This window comes from Malus sylvestris, chromosome 10 (assembly GCF_916048215.2).
Source record: "Malus sylvestris chromosome 10, drMalSylv7.2, whole genome shotgun sequence".
Taxonomy (NCBI): Eukaryota; Viridiplantae; Streptophyta; class Magnoliopsida; order Rosales; family Rosaceae; genus Malus; species Malus sylvestris.
The window spans coordinates 33,751,366-33,773,291 of NC_062269.1; the positions used below are offsets into that span (position 1 = coordinate 33,751,366).

At 39.2% G+C, this 21,926-nt stretch overlaps 1 pseudogene; it reads left to right on the forward strand.

Moving 5' to 3' along the window:
- The first annotated feature begins 14,611 nt into the window (after positions 1-14,611).
- Positions 14,612-20,239, forward strand: LOC126586553 (ABC transporter D family member 2, chloroplastic-like; annotated as a pseudogene).
- The last annotated feature ends 1,687 nt before the right edge of the window (positions 20,240-21,926 follow it).

A 21,926-nucleotide genomic window follows, 5' to 3' on the forward strand; every position in this document is an offset into this window, starting at 1 on the left:
GGTAAGACAGTCTAAGGTTTTTGTGATTTTTCCTATTGACAAGAGCTGAAAAGGAAAAGAAGGTACATAGAAAGCAGTGGAATCAGTATGCTCCCTTAGCAATCTAATCTTTCCTTTCCCTAGAATAGGTTCTCATTTCCCATTTGCAACAGATACATGAATTGGATCAATAGTTCTTTGAAAATCGTGGAGACTATAGGGTTTATTAGTTATATGATCAGTGGCACCAGAGTCAATAATCCAAAAATCATGTGTAACATTTGCATTAAGAGCAGTGGAAATGGCACTGATAATACCTGGAATATTGCCTTTCGATGTGTTCTCCGAGTCAGCCAAGAATCTAGCAAATTTCCCTATCATTGCAGTAGGGTTTTCAGGTGTCATTTCATCAGGTTCAGTGTTTCCTTACTTCTTTTGAAGAAAATTAGCAAACTCGTTGATCAAGGACACATGATTTGTTTAGAAATTAGCCATCCCATCAGTTGAGGAACAAGCTGAATGAAATACTTTTGGAATGACTCCACCCTTCTCATCTTTGATCATCCTGCCTTCCCTATCAAACTTAGGCTTTAACTCCAGATGAAGAATCCAACATTTTTCTCTCAAATGTCCCTTCATGTTGCAATAAGAACATTTCCAGTCTGCTTTCTTACCAAGCACCCTATCACTAGTTACTTTGTGATTTGTCATGAAAACCCTAGCTTAAGAGTTGGATTTGGGCTCAACGTTCATCACTTTTCGTCGAGTTTCTTATCTCTGGACTGCATGACACACAGTGGTAAAGGAGGGTAGCTTTTGAGTCATTAACAAGTGACTATGCAGGTCTTCATACTCCGCTCCCAAGCTTGCTAAGAGTTGAAAAACCTTGTCTTCATTAGCCTTCTTCAGTAGCACAGCAGAATCAGTTGTGTGTGGACGATACATATCGAGTTCATTCCACATGGATTTCATACTTCCAAGGTGTTGAACAAATGAGTGATCACCTTGCTTTAAACTAGCCACACTCTTCTTCAGTTAAACGATGTGAACTGAGTTGTTTTGGCTGCCATACATGTCTTTGATAGACTCTTATAGGAGAAGGGAAGACTCTGAGTAGCTGAAAAGCTCACTCAGTTTTGGCTCCATAGAGTTAAGTAACCAGGACATGACCAGCTGATCAGTAGTATGCCATGCATCGTAGGTTGGTGAAATGGATTCTGAGGGCTCAGAGCTTCCATTGATAAACCCTAGCTTCGATCTTCCTCCTAGAGCAAGTGACACAGCTCTTAACCAAAGAAGGTAGTTGAACTCGTTCAGTAACACCGAGCAGAGTCATTGATTTGGATTGTTCTCAACCCCTTAGGTTAAGTTTGGGGATGAGGATAAGGCACTGTCGGCACTAGACATATTTTCTTCTGCCATCTCTATCGATGATGAGCAAATGAAGAAAAAAAAAGGAACAGAGTCAAGACCCTTGGTTCCTGCTCTGATACCATGTTGAGTTTTGGTTTCAATATTTGTTGTATATTTCATTATGAATGTTACAAGAGAGTGAAGGCAACTCTTATAGAGAGCCAAAAGAAAGCTACAATAGATTGTAGGATAACTACACAAACACAATCCCTAAAATCTGCCATAACAAGTGGAAAAGCAAAAACCAAATTACAAGTAAAGAAGCTTTTACAAGCAACTAAGAAAGGTTGATGTAAGGTGAATGACAAGCTATGGAAAGGTTGATGTAAGGTGAATGACAAGCTATGGAAAGTGACTTTAGCCTATGACTTAGCTAAAGTGAGGATGACAACTCATACATACAACCCATCCATACAAACCGGTTTCAATACAATACGTGCAAACAACTCTATGATTAAGGTGTTGAAGTTAGGGTTTGAGAAATTTATTTTGCAAGCAATAACAATTCTATACGAAATGAGACTACAATGAAGGAAAGATTTGAACTTGAAGCAATGAAATCTCCAATGTTAGATCGGAATTTGATTTGCTTGTCATAATCCATGGTTTGAGGGTGAATTCGGCCAATAAGTTCGTGAAGAAATTGTAATAGCATGAATTATGAGCTCTCTAGTGACGTAATTATTGATCAATGAATGAAATTTTGTTTCTAAGGCTTGCAAAATTCTCGTCGTTGTCCTTTGAAGCTACACCTTTTGTTTTCTAATCCATTTTTTGTGAGAGTCTCGTACGTACCCTCCTACGATCAGGTTTGGCTTCATCATCGAATTGATCCGTGAACAGTTGCTCTGGTGAGAACTCTCAGCCTCTGTCGACAATTTCAATTGAACTCATCCAATATGTGAAGGAGGGAAAGATAAAGTTCAAGACTTTGTAAGCTAATCTATGAAACACAAAAAATGACACCTCTTACGAATGCACAAGACTCTGTATTTTAGTTCATTCGACAATAAGTCAAGCACACTAAGTGCTAGAGCCACCACCTAAATCTCGAGTTAATTTTCTTCATTTTTAACGTATTACTTGAGGTTTGGGCCTGGGTTACACGTGGGCCCAATTGTGCCGGATTACTCAATCGGGCAAGACTTGCCCGACCTTGCACCCGAGTGGTCTGATGTCATGCCACGTCCAAAACCCAGACATTGCAGCTTCTTCTTCTCAGGCTCGTCTGTGCTGCTGCTTCTCAGCAACCCAACATATCAATGGAGCTAAACTACGGCTACCCAGAACCCAACATCAACCAATTACCCACTCATTCTCTCAACATCTCACTACAAAAGTAACATATTTGCTAGCCCAAAATTACATCATGGGCAATGCATTCAACTCCACAGGAAGATACTCAAGCTTCATGAACTAATCTTTTTGTGGAAATAGAGAGGAGACAAAGAGAGAGAGAGAGAGAGAGAGAGAGAGAGAGAGAGAGAGTGATGAGAGAGAAACTTTCCGGTGGGTTGATGAATTATTGGAGGTAGAAACTGAGAATTCGAGGGACAGTAAAATGAGTGTTTTCAATTGAGATTTTGAACATTTTTGTTCTTTTAATTCATATTAAGGGTGGTATGTAACTACACCAAATAAGAATGGTTTAAGTTTGTTATACTTTGGTTAGTACAGTTGAATGAGTTAGATAATATAAGATTTGTTAATAAGCAAAGTGTATTGTGTATATACACCTACCTTCAATGTAATTTTATTATGGGTAAATCGCCAAAATGGTTCCTAAGATTTGCATAACTCATCACTTTGGTCCCTGAGATTCCAAATCGATAAAAGTTGTCCATGAGATTGTCCACCATCCATCATTTTGGTCATTCCATTAAAAACTCCGTTAAGTGTCCCGAAGCTCTTGGCAAGAAGTTTGGACAACTTAGCAAGAAGTTTGGACAATTTTCAAAGCTTCGTAACTCAATCGTTTCTTAACAAAATTCGACCCATAATATATCAAAATGAAGATAGAAAAGTGTAGAATAATATTATACCTATTTTAAAGCCCAATGGTTGCCGGAGATGGCCAGAAAATAGCCTCAAAGTTGACTGGTCCGAGTGAAAACTTGAAAACTCGCATTAAACTGGGTAAATTTTAAACATTCATAATTTCTTCAATACTCAACAAAATTAAGTGATTCAAAAACAAAAATCATACTTCTCGATGAGACGAAGAGAATGGTACCTTTTTTGACGGCTAACTCACTGTGGTTTGGCCGAAAAACAGCTCGAAAGTGGCTAACTTGAGACCAAGACAGCCACTTTCGAGCCGTTTTTTGGCAAAACCATGGCAAGTTAGCCATAAAAAAAAGGTAACATTATCTTTTTCTCATCTAGAAGTATGATTTTCATTTTGAATCACTTGATTTCATTGAGTATTGAAGAAGTTATGAACGTTTAAAGTTTACCTAGTTTCCGACAAGTTTTCAAGTTTTCACTCGGACAAGTCAACTTTGAGGCTATTTTCCAGCAATCTCCAGCAACCATTGGACTTCAAAATAGGTATAATCTTATTCTACACTTTCCTATATTCATTTTGATATATTATGGGTCGAATTTGGTTAAGAAACGATTGAGTTACGAAGCTTTGAAAATTGCCCAAACTCCCGGCCAAGAGCTCCGGGACACTTAACGGAGTTTTTACCGGAATGACCAAAATGATGGATGGTGGACAATCTCAGTGACAACTTTTATCGAATTGGAATCTCAGAGACCAAAGTGATAAGTTATGCAAATCTCAGAAACCATTTTGGCGATTTACCCTTTTATTACACAATGAAATGAATCTTGAGCTTTATTCAACCTAAAATTCTTAAAAATTCAAGTGTATTCAATTAGGATTTTAAAGAAGTTTATAAAATCCTAGGTGTTTTGAGTAGGAATTTTTCAAAGCATTTTAAAAAATTGAGGAATTTGAGAGAAAATATGATATTTTATAGTGTATTTTTAGCATTCACAAATCTTATCTCTTCCCTTAAAATATCGATGGAATTGAATCAAAATTTTACTTGAAATCTCTACAAATCAATTAAATTATAAGAACAAAACAAAACACATGAAACGGAAAGGTGGGGGTTTTTTTGGAGATTAGCCACAAGACTGAGTACAAATATGTACTGTGTCTACATGCTAATAGGGACGACTATATATTGAAGCACCATGAAAATAATAAAGAGTCCTTATACAAATTCGGAAGAGAAAAGCAATACCTTGAGGAATGGAGGAAGACTGTTCTTCTTTTGTTTGAGAGAGGAAGACTGTTCCTCTTCTATATGATGAACGTGAAAAGAAATCAAAGGAGGTAGAGTTGGATTCTTGATGGCATTTAGTATTTATACCAAACACCCTCAAATCCATCAAAATTGATCATTCATTAAAATCCTAATAAATGTTTGGTATTTTCACTACATCTAGAATTGGGTGGATTTTTTAAAAAACGTAATTAACTACCCATAGATTTGGATGTATTCTTTAAAATCCTCTTAAATTCTAATTTAGTCAAATTAAAATTAGGATTTTAGAAAATAATTTTATAAGACTTTAAATCATGGTGTAGTCAAATTAGGATTTAAGATAATTTTAAAAATTCATCCAAATCCATAGGTAGTCAAGTGAGATTTAAAAGACATATTTAGAATATAGGATTTCTTTCAAGCTTATGTTCCAGTCTCTCTCTTCGGCTCTCACTCCTCAGCCGTATGCAGCAGGAGAACTACTTCTCTAGTCCGTATACCAGTGAATCAACACTCACTCACACACCTTTTGCCCTTTCCACTATTTTTCTTTATATTTTTATGCCTCAATTTGGTAAAGGGTCAGTTAAACTCATTGAATCTGCCATGGAAGTGGTTGGTTTGTCAACAAAGTTGCAGATTGACTTGAACAAACAACAACAACAACAACAAAGCCTTTTCCCACTAAGTGGGGTCGGCTATATGAATCCTATAACGCCATTGGGCTCGGTTTTGTGTCATGTCCTCCGTTAGATCCAAGTACTCTAAGTCTTTTCTTAGAGTCTCTTCCAAAGTTTTCCTAGGTCTTCCTCTACCCCTTCGGCCCTGAACCTCTGTCCCGTAGTCACATCTTCGAACCGGAGCGTCAGTCGGCCTTCTTTGCACATGTCCAAATCACCGGAGCCGATTTTCTCTCATCTTTCCTACAATTTCGGCTACTCCTACTTTACCTCAGATATCCTCATTCCCAATCTTATCCTTTCTCGTGTGCCCACACATCCCACGAAGCATCCTCATCTCCGCTACACCCATTTTGTGTACGTGTTGATGCTTCACCGCCCAACATTCTGTGCCATACAACATCGCTGGCCTTATTGCCATCCTATAAAATTTTCCCTTGAGCTTCAGTGGCCTACGACGGTCACACAACACGCCGGATGCACTCTTACACTTCATCCATCCAGTTCGTATTCTATGGTTGAGATCTCCATCTAATTCTCCGTTCTCTTGCAAGATAGATCCTAGGTAGCGAAAACGGTCGCTTTTTGTAATCTTCGCTAGATTGCTCCGGTCATTAGTGTGAATAAGTATATAAATGGATAGAGATAGGAAAGCAAACACAAGATGTACGTGGTTCACCCAGATTGGTTACGTCCACGGAATAGAAGAGTTCTCATTAATTGTGAAGGGTTTACACAGTACATAGGTTCAAGCTCTCCTTTAGTGAGTACAAGTGAATGATTTAGTACAAATGACATTAGGAAATATTGTGGGAGAATGATCTCGTAATCACGAAACTTCTAAGTATCGGAGTGTGGTGTCGTCTTGACTTGCCTTATCTGTCTCATAGGTAGATGTGGCATCTTCTCTGGAAGTACTCTTCCTCCATCCAGGGGTGGTATCTTTAACTGGTGGAGATGCACAAGGAAATGTATCAGTTTCACTTGAAGCTTACTTGTAGTTTCAGGCTTGGTCAAGCGCGATACAAACCATGTAGTAGGAGTCCCCCAAGTCGCCGCGCTAGGGGGTCTGCTGAAAGAGGTGACAGACAAGGTAAGCAATCAGAGCTCCGACTGATTGTTCACCTTCTCCCCATCTTGCAGCAGCATGAAGGATAAAGAGAAGAAAAATGAGAAGAGATGATATGAGATACTTTTGCTTTTGAAGAAGTAACTTTCCACAGGCTTATTCTTGAACTGAGCTGGAGGGTTTTCTGGTTTCCTCCAGAGTATAAGGCCGACTGAAGAATTTGAGTGTCAAAACAAGTCCATCAAATCTAGAGTAGGTTCCACCCTGCTGATATGGGATACTTTTGCTTTTGACAGAGTAATGGATGTATCGGCACGTGTGCTGTTACGCTTGTCTCCACATGCTTCCTTGTATCCTTCGCACTTGCCCTATCTGTTCCTCAAGCATATGCGGAATCTTCCCTGAAAACATAAGATGTTGAAGATGAGTACTCGAGAGCAATGCCAGGTAAGTAATCAGGTAAGGGGTTCCAGGCAGTCAGTTCCTGGCTGGAAGCTTGATTCCAAGTGCTGACTGATTGCTCTCTTTCTCCTTGTCTTGCATGTAAAAACAAGGCCAAAGGAAAAGACAGGGAAAAAGCATGATATGGGATACTCTTGCTTTTAACCCTGATGATATGAGATATTCTTGCTCTAGTATAGCTTGTTTGCAGAGGTATTATCGGGGGGAAAGAAAACTGAATATTTCGAAAGGCTTCGTTGGGAGTGCCTTCTCAGATATGATGAAGGGTTGAGCATTTTTGCAGGTCTGCCTGTCCGTTGGGGATAGAGGTCGACATATATAGGAGTCTCCCTAACAACAAGTAGTAATGCTATTCCTTTACCCTGCTTGGTCATAGCACGGTAGTGGGAGCTGCCAGTTTCACATGTTTTAACTCTGTCAGAGCACTTTGAAAAAGTGGTCTGTGGTATCTGGCTCTCGAGATTCGGAGAACGATGCCTCTTCGATTTTTGAGAAAGCAATCATGCTGGGGGTCTGGCTCTCGAGATTCGGAGAGCAGTGTCTCTTCGATTTTTGAGGAAGTAATCATGTTGGGAGTCTGGCTCTCGAGAATCGGAGGGCGGTGCCTCTTCGATTTTGGAGCAAGCAATCTTGTTGGGAGTGTTGTCTCGAATGTGAGTAAAGGTTGGGCATGTTTGCTAGTCTACCTTGCCACGAAGCACAAAGGTTGACACACAGGGACTTTCCAATTATCCAGCAATGGTACTGTTCCTTTACCCTCTCTTCGATTTTGAGAAAGTAGTCATGTTGGGAGTCTGGCTCTCGAGATTCGGAGGACGGTGCCTCTTCGATTTTGGAGCAAGCAATCTTGTTGGGAGTGTTTTCTTGAATGTGAGTAAAGGTTGGGCATGTTTGCTAGTCTACCTTGCCACGAAGCACAGAGGTTGACACACAGGGACTTTCCAATTATCCAGCAGTGGTACTGTTCCTTTACCCTTGTGGGTAATAATATGGTAGCTAGACCTTCAAAATTTATGTGTCTAAACTTTGTTAGTGCTGTTTCTTTGCTATTCTTTTACCTTTCTTGGTCAGAGCGATGTAGTGGGAGCTACAAGCTTCACGTGCTCAACTTTGGCAGAGAACTTTGGCAAAGTTATCTGTGGTACCCATGAGCTATTGTTGCGTGTGGGAAGTGGGTGATTGAACAGTAAGATTCATGTGCTTTCTACTTCATCAGAAGTCTTCGACAGAATGCCCATAATTTCTGCAAAGCTGAGTGTGCGTGTGACAGGTGCTGACAAGGCTAGAAAAGTAGGTGCCTCTTCGATTTCTGAGATCGGCCCTCGTGGTCTCTGAGCAGCCCAGCTTTTGAGAAAGCGAGCGCCTCTTCGATTGATTCGGAGAACGATGCCTCATCGATTTTTGAGAAAGCAATCATGCTGGGGGTCTGGCTCTCGAGATTCGGGGAGCAGTCTCTTCGATTTTTGAGAAAGTAATCATGTTGGGAGTCTGGCTCTCGAGATTCGGAAGGCGGTGCCTCTTCGATTTTGGAGCAAGCAATCTTGTTGGGAGTGTTTTCTCGAATGTGAGTAAAGGTTGGGCATGTTTGCTAGTCTACCTTGCCACGAAGCACAGAGGTTGACACACAGGGACTTTCCAATTATCCAGCAATGGTACTGTTCATTTACCCTCTCTTCGATTTTTAAGAAAGTAAACATGTTGGGAGTCTGGCTCTCGAGATTCGGAGGACGGTGCCTCTTCGATTTTGGAGCAAGCAATCTTATTGGGAGTGCTTTCTCGAATGTGAGTAAAGGTTGGGCATGTTTGCTAGTCTACCTTGCCACGAAGCACAGAGGTTGACACACAGGGACTTTCCAATTATCCAGCAGTGGTACTGTTCCTTTACCCTTGTGGGTAATAATATGGTAGCTAGACCTTCAAAATTTATGTGTCTAAACTTTGTTAGTGCTGTTTCTTTGCTATTCTTTTACCCTTCTTGGTCAGAGCGATGTAGTGGGAGCTGCAAGCTTCACGTGCTCAACTTTGGCAGAGAACTTTGGCAAAGTTATCTGTGGTACCCATGAGCTATTGTTGCGTGTGGGAAGTGGGTGATTGAACAGTAAGATTCATGTGTTTTCTACTTCCCCAGAAGTCTTCGACAGAATGCCCATAATTTCCGCAAAGCTGAATGTGCTTGTGACAGGTGCTGACAAGGCTGGAAAAGTAGGTGCCTCTTCGATTTCTGAGATCGGCCCTCGTGGTCTCTGGGAAGCCCAGCTTTTGAGAAAGCGAGCGCCTCTTCGATTTCTGAGATCGGCCTTCGTGGTCTTTGAGCAGCCCAACTTTTGAGAAAGCAAACGCCTCTTCGATTTCTGAGATCAACCCTCGTGATCTCTAAGCAGCCCAGCTTTTGAGAAAGCAAACGCCTCTTCGATTTCTGAGCAGGCGCCTCTTCGATTTCTGAAGCTCCGTCGAGTGCAGATTTTTATAGGGGCTGGCATTAAGTTCCAAAGCACACTTGAATCTCCACCAGTAGAAGCTTCATTCTTGCACTTCTAAGATCTTGATTTGTCCGACCTCTTCTCTCTTCAACACCTTTGAAAATGTCTGGCCCCTCCGACCGTCGTTTTAACTTGAACCTTGTTGAAGAGGCAGCCCCGCCTTCTCCAGACAACATATGGTGCCCATCCTTCGTCTCCCCTACTGGTCCTCTTACCGTTGGGGATTCCGTGATGAAGAATGATATGACCGCTGCGGTGGTGGCCAGGAACCTTCTCACTCCCAAAGATAACAGACTACTTTCCAAACGGTCTGATGAGTTAGCTGTTAAGGATTCGCTGGTTCTCAGTGTTCAGTGTGCAGGTTCTGTGTCTAATATGGCCCAACGCCTATTTTCTCGAACCCGCCAAGTTGAATCATTGGCGGCTGAAGTGATGAGTCTCAAACAGGAGATTAGAGGGCTCAAGCATGAGAATAAACAGTTACACCGGCTCGTACATGACTATGCTACAAACATGAAGAGGAAGCTTGACCAGATGAAGGAAACTGATGGTCAGGTTTTACTTGATCATCAGAGATTTGTGGGTTTGTTCCAAAGGCATTTATTGCCTTCGTCTTCTGGGGCTGTACCGCGTAATGAAGCTCCAAATGATCAACCTCTGATGCCTCCTCCTTCTAGGGTTCTGTCCAGTACTGAGGCTCCAAATGATCCCCCTCCGGTGCCTTCTCTTTCTGGGGCTCTACCGACTGCTGAGACTTCTCCTAAGCAACCTTTGTGAAGACTCCCTCTTGTGTGTTTATTTTGACTCATGTATATGTACATATTTGTAGCTTATCGGGGATATCAATAAATAAGCTTTCCTTCATTTCAACGTATTGTGTTAAATACACCAAAGCCTTCTTCGCTAAGTTCTTTGAATTTTCTTTTGTTGAAGCTTGTATGTTGAAGCTTTCTGAGTGGAGCATGTAGGTTGGGGTAGTGTTCCCTTAATTTCCCGAGTGAGGAAAACTTCTCGGTTGGAGACTTGGAAAATCCAAGTCACTGAGTGGGATCGGCTATATGAATCTTAGAACGCCATTGTGCTCGATCCTGTGTCATGTCCTTCGTTAGATCCAAGTACTCTAAGTCTTTTCTTAGAGTCTCTTCCAAAGTTTTCCTAGGTCTTCCTCTACCCCTTCGGCACTGAACCTCTGTCCCATAGTCGCATCTTCTAATCGGAGCGTCAGTAGGCCTTCTTTGCACATGTCCAAACCACCGTAACCGATTTTCTCTCATCTTTCCTTCAATTTCGGCTACTCCTACTTTACCCCGGATATCCTCATTCCTAATCTTATCCTTTCTCGTGTGCCCACACATCCAACGAAGCATCCTCATCTCTGCTACACCTATTTTGTGTACGTGTTGATGTTTCACCGCCCAACATTCTGTGCCATACAGCATCGCCGGCCTTATTGCCGTCTTATAAAATTTTCCCTTGAGCTTCAGTGGCATACGGCGGTCACACAACACGCCGGATGCACTCTTCCACTTCATCCATCCAGCTTGTATTCTATGGTTGAGATCTCCATCTAATTCTCCGTTCTTTTGCAAGATAGATCCTAGGTAACGAAAACGGTCGCTCTTTGGTATTTCTTGATCTCCGATCCTCACCCCTAACTCGTTTTGGCCTCCATTTGCACTGAACTTGCACTCCATATATTCTGTCTTTGATCGGCTTAGGCGAAGACCTTTAGATTCCAACACTTCTCTCCGAAGGTTAAGCTTTGCATTTACCCCTTCCTGAGTTTCATCTATCAACACTATATCGTCTGCGAAAAGCATACACCAAGGAATATCATCTTGAATATGTCATGTTAACTCATCCATTACCAACGCAAAAAGGTAAGGACTTAAGGATGAGCCTTGATGTAATCCTACAGTTATGGGAAAGCTTTCGGTTTGTCCTTCATGAGTTCTTACGGCAGTCTTTGCTCCTTCATACATATCCTTTATAGCTTGGATATATGCTACTCGTACTCCTTTCTTCTCTAAAATCCTCCAAAGAATGTCTCTTGGGACCCTATCATACGCTTTTTCCAAATCTATAAAGACCATGTGTAAATCTTTTTTCCCATCTCTATATCTTTCCATCAATCTTCGTAAGAGATAGATTGCCTCCATGGTTGAGCGCCCTGGCATGAACCCGAATTGGTTGTCCGAAACCCGTGTCTCTTGCCTCAATCTATGCTCAATGACTCTCTCCCAGAGCTTCATTGTATGACTCATTAGCTTAATACCCCTATAGTTCATGCAATTTTGTACGTCGCCCTTATTCTTGTAGATAGGCACCAAAGTGCTCGTTCGCCACTCATTTGGCATCTTCTTCGTTTTCAAAATCCTATTGAAAAGGTCAGTGAGCCATGTTATACCTGTCTCTCCCAAAAGTTTCCACACTTTGATTGGTATATCGTCTGGGCCTATTGTTTTTTTATGCTTCATCTTCTTCAAAGCTACAACCACTTCTTCCTTCCGGATTCGACGATAAAAAGAGTAGTTTCTACACTCTTCTGAGTTACTCAACTCCCCTAAAGAAGCACTCATTTCATGTCCTTCATTGAAAAGATTATGAAAATAACCTCTCCATCTGTCTTTAACCGCGTTCTCTGTAGCAAGAACATTTCCATCCTCATCCTTGATGCACCTCACTTGGTTTAGGTCCCTTGTCTTCTTTTCCCTTGCTCTAGATAGTTTATAGATATCCAACTCTCCTTCTTTGGTATCTAGTCGTTTATACATATCGTCGTAAGCCGCTAACTTAGCTTCTCTGACAGCTTTCTTCGCCTCTTGCTTCGCTTTTCTATACCTTTCACCATTTTCATCGGTCCTCTCCTTGTATAAGGCTTTACAACATTCCTTCTTAGCCTTCACCTTTGTTTGTACCTCCTCATTCCACCACCAAGATTCCTTTTGGTGTGGGGCAAAGCCCTTGGACTCTCCTAATACCTCTTTTGCTACTTTTCGGATACAACTAGCCATGGAATCCCACATTTGGCTAGCTTCCCCCTCTCTATCCCACACACATTGGGTGATTACCTTCTCTTTGAAAATGGCTTGTTTTTCTTCTTTTAGATTCCACCATCTAGTCCTTGGGCACTTCCAAGTCTTGTTCTTTTGTCTTACTCTTTTGATATGTACATCCATCACCAACAAGCGATGTTGATTAGCCACGCTCTCTCCTGGTATAACTTTGCAATCCTTACAAGTTATACGATCCCCTTTCCTCATTAGAAGAAAATCTATTTGTGTTTTTGACGACCCACTCTTGTAGGTGATCACATGTTCTTCTCTCTTCTTAAAGAAGGTGTTGGCTAAGAAGAGATCATATGCCATTGCAAAATCCAAGATAGCTTCCCCATCCTCGTTTCTCTCCCCAAAACCATGGCCACCATGAAAACCTCCATAGTTGCCTGTCTCCCTGCCCACGTGTCCATTTAAATCTCCTCCTATAAATAACTTCTCCGTCTGAGCAATTCCTTGCACCAAGTCTCCAAGATCTTCCCAAAATTTCTCCTTCGAACTCGTATCCAACCCTACTTGAGGTGCGTACGCACTAATCACATTGATAAGTTCTTGTCCTATTACAATCTTGATTGCCATGATTCTATCTCCTTCCCTCTTGACATCTACAACATCTTGTACCAAGGTCTTGTCCACGATGATGCCAACACCGTTTCTCATTCTATTTGTGCCCGAATACCAAAGTTTAAACCCTGAGTTTTCTAGATCCTTTGCCTTACTACCAACCCACTTAGTTTCTTGTAGGCAAATAATATTTATCCTTCTCCTCACCATAACTTCCACTACTTCCATAGATTTTCCCGTTAAGGTTCCTATATTCCACGTTCCTAAACGCATTTTGCTCTCATGAACTCTACCCTTCTGTCCTAGCTTCTTCACCATCCCCCGTCTAATAGGATCAAAGTACTTCTTTTGTGTGTCCCGGGTAAAGTTGATAGGAGCATACGCTCCCAAACAACTTTGAGTGGAGTCGTTCGAAAAGAAGTTTCTATGGCCCCCTTGCTCATTTAACACTGCATCCGGGTGCCGATGGAGATACAGCGACCCTTGCTCACTTATCACTGTGCTCGGGCCACACAGCGCGCCACTTACGGGTGACGCCCTAGTTTTAGCGCGATTTCGTTCTTACATTACATATTGACTTGAACTATGAAAATATTCCATTTCAAATCAAACCCAGAAGTTTGGTAACCAATTCAATCGGCAAAGTAAGATCAAAATTCAAAACCCATAATCTATAATGTAAGAACATATTGACCCATTGGTAAAAAAAATCAAAACCAAAGAAGAAGAATTTGATTTGCACCTGAAATCCAATTGAATCACTCGTACATGCCCCCGAATTGAATTTGAATCAAAACCAACCATTCTTCAGGGAGACAAGAAATGGATAAAAAATAAAAAAGTACGAATTGGGTTGACAGGGCAGCTTGAAAAGCAAGCAGATGCAGAACCATGTTTTAGAGGGCTCGAAGGGAGAAATTGTTTTTTTCTTTTGTTATCTAAAAATAAAAATAAAAACAATCTAAAGATAAATGAAAAGAAAAAACTATGCAAATCCATCAAAACCCACAAATAAAATCTATACAAATTCATAAAAATCTATAATAAAAATCTATATAAATCAGTCAAAATCTATATAGAATTGTAACGACATTAAAATCTTTTGAAATCTGTCATTTAAAAAAAATCTATTAAAATCATCTGAAATCCAAATTGACTACACCCCTTAACTACCTATGATTTCAAACTCCTTTAAAATTCTCTTTTTAAAATACTAATGGACTAAATTCGAAATTTAAAGTCTACTAAAATCTTACCAAATTCTAATTTAACTACACCTCTAAAACCTTTCAAAATATTAATTGAATACATCCTTCCAAGATAGAGAGCAGAGAAATAGAGGGAGGAGTGGACAAGGGCAACAGAGATTGACGGAGAAAAGGAGGAGGATACGGTGAGGTCCATAAAAGGTCATTAGATACCGACAGAGAAAATATAAGATAATATTATTTTATATTATATTTTATCTATTTTTGTTAACATAAAATAATAATTTTTTAATATCAATTGCTCGGACAATTTAATATTATTTTATATCATATTTTATCTGTTTTTGTTAATTTAAAAGAATAATTTTTTAACATCAATTGATCGGACAATTTATTTTACGGAGGGGATACGGCGAAAACTGCCGAAAAGAATAATTCACATTTTCAGAGAATCTGCACTGCAGTCTGCCGTTAGCGGTGGCGCTGAATAATTGGTTCATTGTTACGACGAAAACTGCCGAAAAGAATCATTCATATTTTCAGAAAAGCAAACACTCATTTGGCATTTGCAATGCTAACCAAACTGTCACATAAGGACTTGTTTGGATGGAAGGAAAATCCCAGGGAAAACCAGTTCAATCACCGGAGAATTGAACAAAAAGAGAAGACAAATGGAAAAAATGACAATGCAGGCACACTCTGTCTCATTCTCCTCCTCCTCCGCCTATAACTCCCCCAACTACCGCCATTGCCGCCACATTGGAGTGAGAGTAATCGTCGGAGTCGAAAGAGGAGCAAGACCTCAAATGCTCATTGGCTCGTCTTCTCCAGATCTCCGTCATTGTCCACCATGTCCACCACTACTAGAAGCGGCTGCAATTGGATGACGAGGAGGAGAGAGAGAACCAAAGACGTCGAATCATCACCTGGGCGCTGTGTACCGGCCTCGGGCGCTGCACTGCCGCCGCCAGTTCCCCCAGCTACAGAAAAGGTCCGCTCTCTCTCTTTACTTTTTTCTCTTTGATTTGATTCTCTTTCTTCTTCTTCTTCCTAATGAGCTGGTCGCATTATTGCAGCAAAGGGAGGTGCCTAAACTGCGGCCGCTTCTCCGAAGATTATGGAAGGTGGCGGCTCCCTATTGGTCCTCCGAAGACAAGGTGCAAGCGAGGATCCGGCTCGCCGTAGTCTTCGCTCTCACTCTCGCCACCACCGGCATCAGCGTCGGCTTCAATTTCCTCGGCCGCGACTTCTATAACGCCCTTTCCGGTCTCTCTCTAATTTGTTAATCTTATTGGTAATTAATTAAGTTAATTCTTTTACTGAAATTTGTTTCCTCTTTGCTTCCGTAATTGGATTTTGATGATAATTTGAAGACAAGAACCAAAAACAATTCACGAAGCAGCTGCTTTACTACTTAGCTGCATTTGCTGGTGGAATTCCGGTGAGTACTTCCCTCTGCTTATTTTTTTCCCCCTTTTTTCGGGTCCTCGCCTTCATCCTCCTGTAATCACAAGAAAGGAAAATATAAAAAGGCAGTTGCTAAGATTTTGTCCAAAAGAAGACTACAAAAGAACAATGAATGGTGAAACTATTGCCAGAGGTTTATGCCAGTGAACTGTCAACTTCTTTGCATTTTGATCATCGCCAATGGGTTCATATTCGTATGATTGTTGTTGATTCGTTTGCCTACGCAGTTGGACATGGGAACAATGACCTGGTCTTACTGATATATTTTTTTCATGTGTTAACGACTTTTTGTGCAGATTTTTGTGTTGCGATATTATGCAAGACAAACTCTTTCGTTGAGGTGGAGAGCTTGGATGACAAAACATTACATGGACCGTTACCTAAGCAACCAAGCCTTTTATAAAATTCAATCCCAATCAATGATTGATAATCCAGATCAGCGCATTGTTGATGATCTAAATTCGTTCACTGGGACTGCCCTATCCTTTACTGTAACAATTTTCGATGCTGTGATAGATCTCATCTCGTTCAGTAACATCTTATTCAGTATCTATCCTCCACTGTTTGCTGTTCTATTTGTATATTCAATTGGTGGAACAGCCATAAGTATCTATCTTGGAAAGGTAACTCTACCTATGTTTGACCAATAAGTATTTCCCATGTTGTATGCGATTGAAACTCAGTTTAACGAACACGTTGTACCCGTGTTTTCAGAATTTGGTTTCTTTAAACTTCATGCAAGAGAAAAAGGAAGCTGATTTTCGTTATGGACTTGTGCGCGTCAGAGAAAATGCTGAATCCATTGCTTTCTATAGTGGTGAAGCAAATGAAATGCAACTTTTGCTACAACGCTTCACAAGTGCTTTCAAAAATATGAGTGTATGAATAATTTTATCTTCTTCTGTTTTCACTTCTCTGCATGCAGTTATGACTTGCTGTTTTTTTTTAAAGTTACCTTTGGTACGCAGATGCCCTCGAGGTTTGATCTAGAGCATGATGTTCTGTTTGCATTTAATATTTTTACTGATTCAGAATTACTGTATGTAGATTGTTATGCCATGCACATCCAACTGATTGTGTTTTACTCATATTCCAACCTTGCAGAAATTGTTGATATGTTCAAGAAATGTCGACTTTTTCACCAGTTGGTACATCTATCTTGTTCAGATTCTTCCCGCTGCTGTTGTTGCCCCTATGTATTTCTCAGGCAAAATTGGGTTTGGTGTCATTAATCAGTCCACATCTGCTTTCAATCATATTCTTGATGACTTCTCCCTTATTGTCTACGAAATTCAGGCTATCAGTGCATTTGCAGCTGTAATTAATCGACTTGGTATTGTCTCTGTATCTTTATTTATATATTTGCTATAACGAGGATCTGTTGCGTGATATAACGGGGTCTTAAGATTGAATGAATATGGATTAGAGTCTCACTAGAAAGACATGGATCGACAAAATAATGGCACGTTTTCTTATCGATATTTTAATTTCTATTCATGGTTATTGCCTTCCTAGATTCAGTCAGATAGTTACCGACATCATTTGCCCACATCGTATAACTTTTTGTACTTGTTGAGGTCGTTTGAAGCCATCTTCAATAATATTTGTTATGACTAGGGATGCAAAAACTACTAGAATGCGAACAAAATTTCAACTCAACTTTTCTATTCTTCACCATAGCTTTAAGTTGCACTTACCACTTTTTAAAAAGGGAGACTTTGGATGCGGTCTTTTACTATGAATATTCTTTTATTGAAACTTCGTTGATTTTTAATTTTTGATCGAGGTCTCTGAAATTAATGTGATAATTTATTTTTATGTACGTTACTATATTTTTTAAATTAAAAATTAGAAATTTTAGTTGTTTATATAAATGAGATTTTAAATAAAAATCCATAATTTGTGGGATTAAAAATATTAAAATATAAAAGATATTAGGCTTAATAACATTAGTAAATATCTTCAATTAAACTTGACATGGATACATTTTAAAATCAAAGAAAAAAGAATGTACCCATATAAGTTTAAAAATGGATTAGAAAAAAATTGAATAGATTTTATATAAAAAAAAAAGGTACATTTTACATATAACAAATTGGTATATTTAAGAATGAGTACATTATAAGATTAAAAAGTTGTACATGAATGGGTACATATAATTAGCATGGGTATATTTAGCAAACTAAAAAGTACAAATAAAAAAATATATGGGTACAAATACAAATAAACTTTAAAAAATATGGGCACAAAAAGAAATTAATATATGGGTACAAATTAAAATTGAAAAGAAAATTGGTACAAATTAAAAAAAAAATTACAAATTAAAAATGGGTACAAACTAAAACTAAAAATATATGATAAAAAATTTAGTCATAAATATAAATATACTAATTGTAACATTTTTAACATTAAATGAATATATTTAGAAATAAAAAAATATTTTATTATTAAAATCATTAATGATGTCATTAATACCCAAGCACCTTGATCAAAAATTGAAAATGAATAGGATTTTAATCAATGGAGTAACAAAAAAAAGGATGAGAACCTAATTTCTTCTTTTAAAAACAAATCTTTTATACTTGAAGTTATGAGGTTAACTCTTCAAGTTAATTAGATTTATTCTATCGTCTACAGATTCATAATAATGTGTCCTTGTCATTTTTTCTGACCCATCTATGATGTTCAATATGGCAATGCTTTCTCTTATGGCTCCGTTCAAGGAGATCTTTAATGGCGTAGATGTGTGTTAACTTTGAATACTTATTTGCCTAGTGATATCTGAAATATACAGGTGAATTTGACGATCTATTGGATAGGAGCAAGTCGGAACGCCATTCTGACCTCTCAGAAGGGATAAGTCTGATATATAGTAACGTCAAAAGTTTACCGGAACCGGAGTCAAATGGATCCATTCCCATAGAAAGGCAAGAAAAGTTAGTGGATATAGAACATTTGACTGTGGAGACTCCAAGTGGTACTGCATTGGTTAGGAATCTATCGTTGGTAATCAACAAGAATGAGCATTTATTGGTTAGTAACTCCATTGTTATATTGAATTTATCATTAGTTTACTAAGTATATCTTGACTGTGACTGGGAGCTGAAGAACTTTTCCCGTATATGATCATTTGAACAGGTAACAGGACCAAGTGGGAGCGGTAAAACATCTTTGTTAAGAGCTATGTGTGGTCTTTGGAGTACTGGAAAAGGAAAAATCATATTCCATGTGAAGGACGGAGAAGATAATCAACCGTCCATCTCTTCTGGTGTAGTAATTCTTGACGTAGATACTGGTAGTGATAAATATGGGGAACTTGGAAGGCCCTCAAATAGGAATTATGAAGGCATATTTCTCCTTCCTCAAAAACCATATATGGTATTGGGAACACTTCGCCAACAGTTGCTTTATCCTACATGGGCTGAGGATGCGATTTCCACAGCGGACGGTACTAAACCAACTGGTATGTACTTCAACTCCTTTTGCCACATGGTATTGCGCTGACTGCTGAGGAAGCTATAATCAGCAGTGACAATTGTTTTGTAATTCTTGCAGGGTCACTTCCTTTCTTGAAGCAGGCACCAAAATCAGAACATACGAGTGAAAAGCCTAGAAAGCCCACAACGGAGGACCTGATACAGGTTTTGGAGGATGTCCGACTTGGCAATTTATTATCCCGATTCAGCAGTTTGGATACTTCAAATGATTGGTCTAGTGTTCTCTCCCTTGGAGAGCAGCAACGCCTTGCTTTTGCACGCTTACTGCTCTCCAAACCAAAATTGGTTCTACTGGATGAATCTACCAGTGCTTTAGATGAAGCCAACGAGGTATTACCACGCTCTTTCCTAAGACTTTCAAGATTCATTTGTTTATCTCCAAGTCCTTTATAGTAAAACGTTATTACCCGTTTACTGTCATGGAATGGATGCATGCATGCAACATTTAGTCAAATTTCGCACTATGCACACGAACACCTCAAACGAATAATCTAGTCTGTAAAAGTTGATACGCATAGGCTAATGAACTTGTTCCAAGTCTTTTTCAAGTATTGGTGTTGTACCACTCATTCGATATCATATGCATACATTGTCCACCTGCTTCATTTCTTTCCCATGAGGCCTAGAAGTGTAGTTGTTGAATCACTACGAGATAACAGAATATAATTCCAAGTTCTAATGACAATCTCCCGGTTATGCTTTCTGTTGGCAGGCTCATTTATATCAGCAGGTTGAAAAGGCGGGCATAACATATATAAGCGTTGGCCACCGGCGAACTCTGTACGACTTCCACAAGAAGAACTTACTGATATCCACCGTGGATCCCAGCAGCGCCGAACACAATTGGAGCATTGATTCCATCGATCGAGAAGCATCATGCAACTTATGAAACCTATAATTTTAGTTGCCTTTTCTTACATTATGTCACTTGTTTGCTGTCAAATCTGGAAGCTTTTTGCTTTCAGAAACTGCAGAAGATGTATGAAGTTATTTTGATGGTAATGTACTAAATTTTATGCTCTTTTGAATTTCCTTCAGGGTGATTTTGTATAAAATCAATAAAAAGTTACAATATTAACAATATATCAGCTACTTAGTACTACGATCTAATGCATTTCTCTTCACTTGTAAGTCAAAGGTTTTAGGTTCGATTCTCGCTACAAGCAAATTTGAACCAGCCCACTGTGAGGCGTAACCTACTGAACAGTGGTTTTTGGAGTCACAGGCTTCACCAAAAATAAGTGGACAAAAATGCCCTTCAAACAAAAAACTTTAAAACAACCCAAAATAATGCATCAAATATGGCAGGGGTATTTTCGTCATATAAACATTGTTTTTAATATTTAACTATTTACTGTACAGTGATAACAATGTTTTTAATATTTAACTTTTTCTTGTGCAGTGTTTTTTTTATTTTTTTTCATTTGTACCTCACAATGGACTAATAATAATGCGATTCAATCAGTTGTTTATTAAATATTATTTTCTCTATTCTTAATATAAATTCACTAGAATGTAGATCGAAATTGAAAGACCAATTTTATTATGTGGAATCAGCTGCTTTGATTGATTTATGAGGGGTTTCTTCTAGTATTGTCTAATATTATTTATTTAAAACGTGTAAGTCGCACGTAGCACACTGTAATTTAAAAAATGTCTTCTGCATGTATGTGAGCACATGCATAAAGGCTAGTATGTATGTATGTATGTACATATATGCCTTTAAAATAGATCAATCATATATTATGATACTTAAATGCCTTTAAAATAAACAAAACTTACAAAATCTGCTACAACAGTTGGCACCCACTCCAATTGACACCCCATTTCTCATTATTATTTTTTATTTAGGAATAAGTCAATACGAATCAGACACTGCGTTGTAGTATCTGTTTCCAAATTCTATTTTTTACATTCGGATTTAGAAAGTGCGTTGCAGTGTTCGTTTCCTAATTTCGTTTTTTTTTTTTCATCGCTCACACACCTCCTACATGTTCTTTTTTACATTTGGATTCAAAAACTGCAATGCAATGTCTGTTTTCTTGATTCTGTTTCTTACTTTTGGATTCAGACACTGCGTTGTAGTGTCCATTTCCTAGTTCTGTTTTTTCCATCACTCACAAGTCTCCTACCCTTCACACCACACGCGACTCTTGACTTTTCCATTTGGATTCAGACACTGTAATGCAGTGTCCGTTTCCTGGCTCAGTTTTTTAGATTTGGATTTAGACACTCTAATATAGTGTTCGTTTCCTTGTTCTGTTTTTTTTTTTTTTTTTTTTTTTTTTGTCTCAAAGATAGAATTTAGTAGATTCTAATTGAAATGTTTACATTGAAAATAAAATCTGGGGCAATACAATCCCATAAATGGACATCTCCATACTTAGAGACATAAGAGGCAACAACATGAGCAGCGTGGGCACACTTGAACGTTGCATTTTGGAATGTTTGAGCGAGATTCCAGAGGTCGTGAATGACACCCTACAAAGGTGCATCTGTTCCAGTTTCCTTATTGATCATCAGCACGATCGGCTTTGCATCAGTTTCAATCTCAATAGATTGGATATCTTCCTTTCACATTCCTATAGCGCTCCCTTCAATGCAGTATCTTCAGCCATTTCAGCGGAATGGAAGTACAAGTCTCCCAACCCTCCTGCAGAGTGCAGTAGGCAGGCAAAGTCCTTTATAACCCATCCCACTCCACCTTTATGTGATTGTGGATTCCAAACTGCATCACAATTCACCTTAAGTGTCCTAAACTCTGGTATTT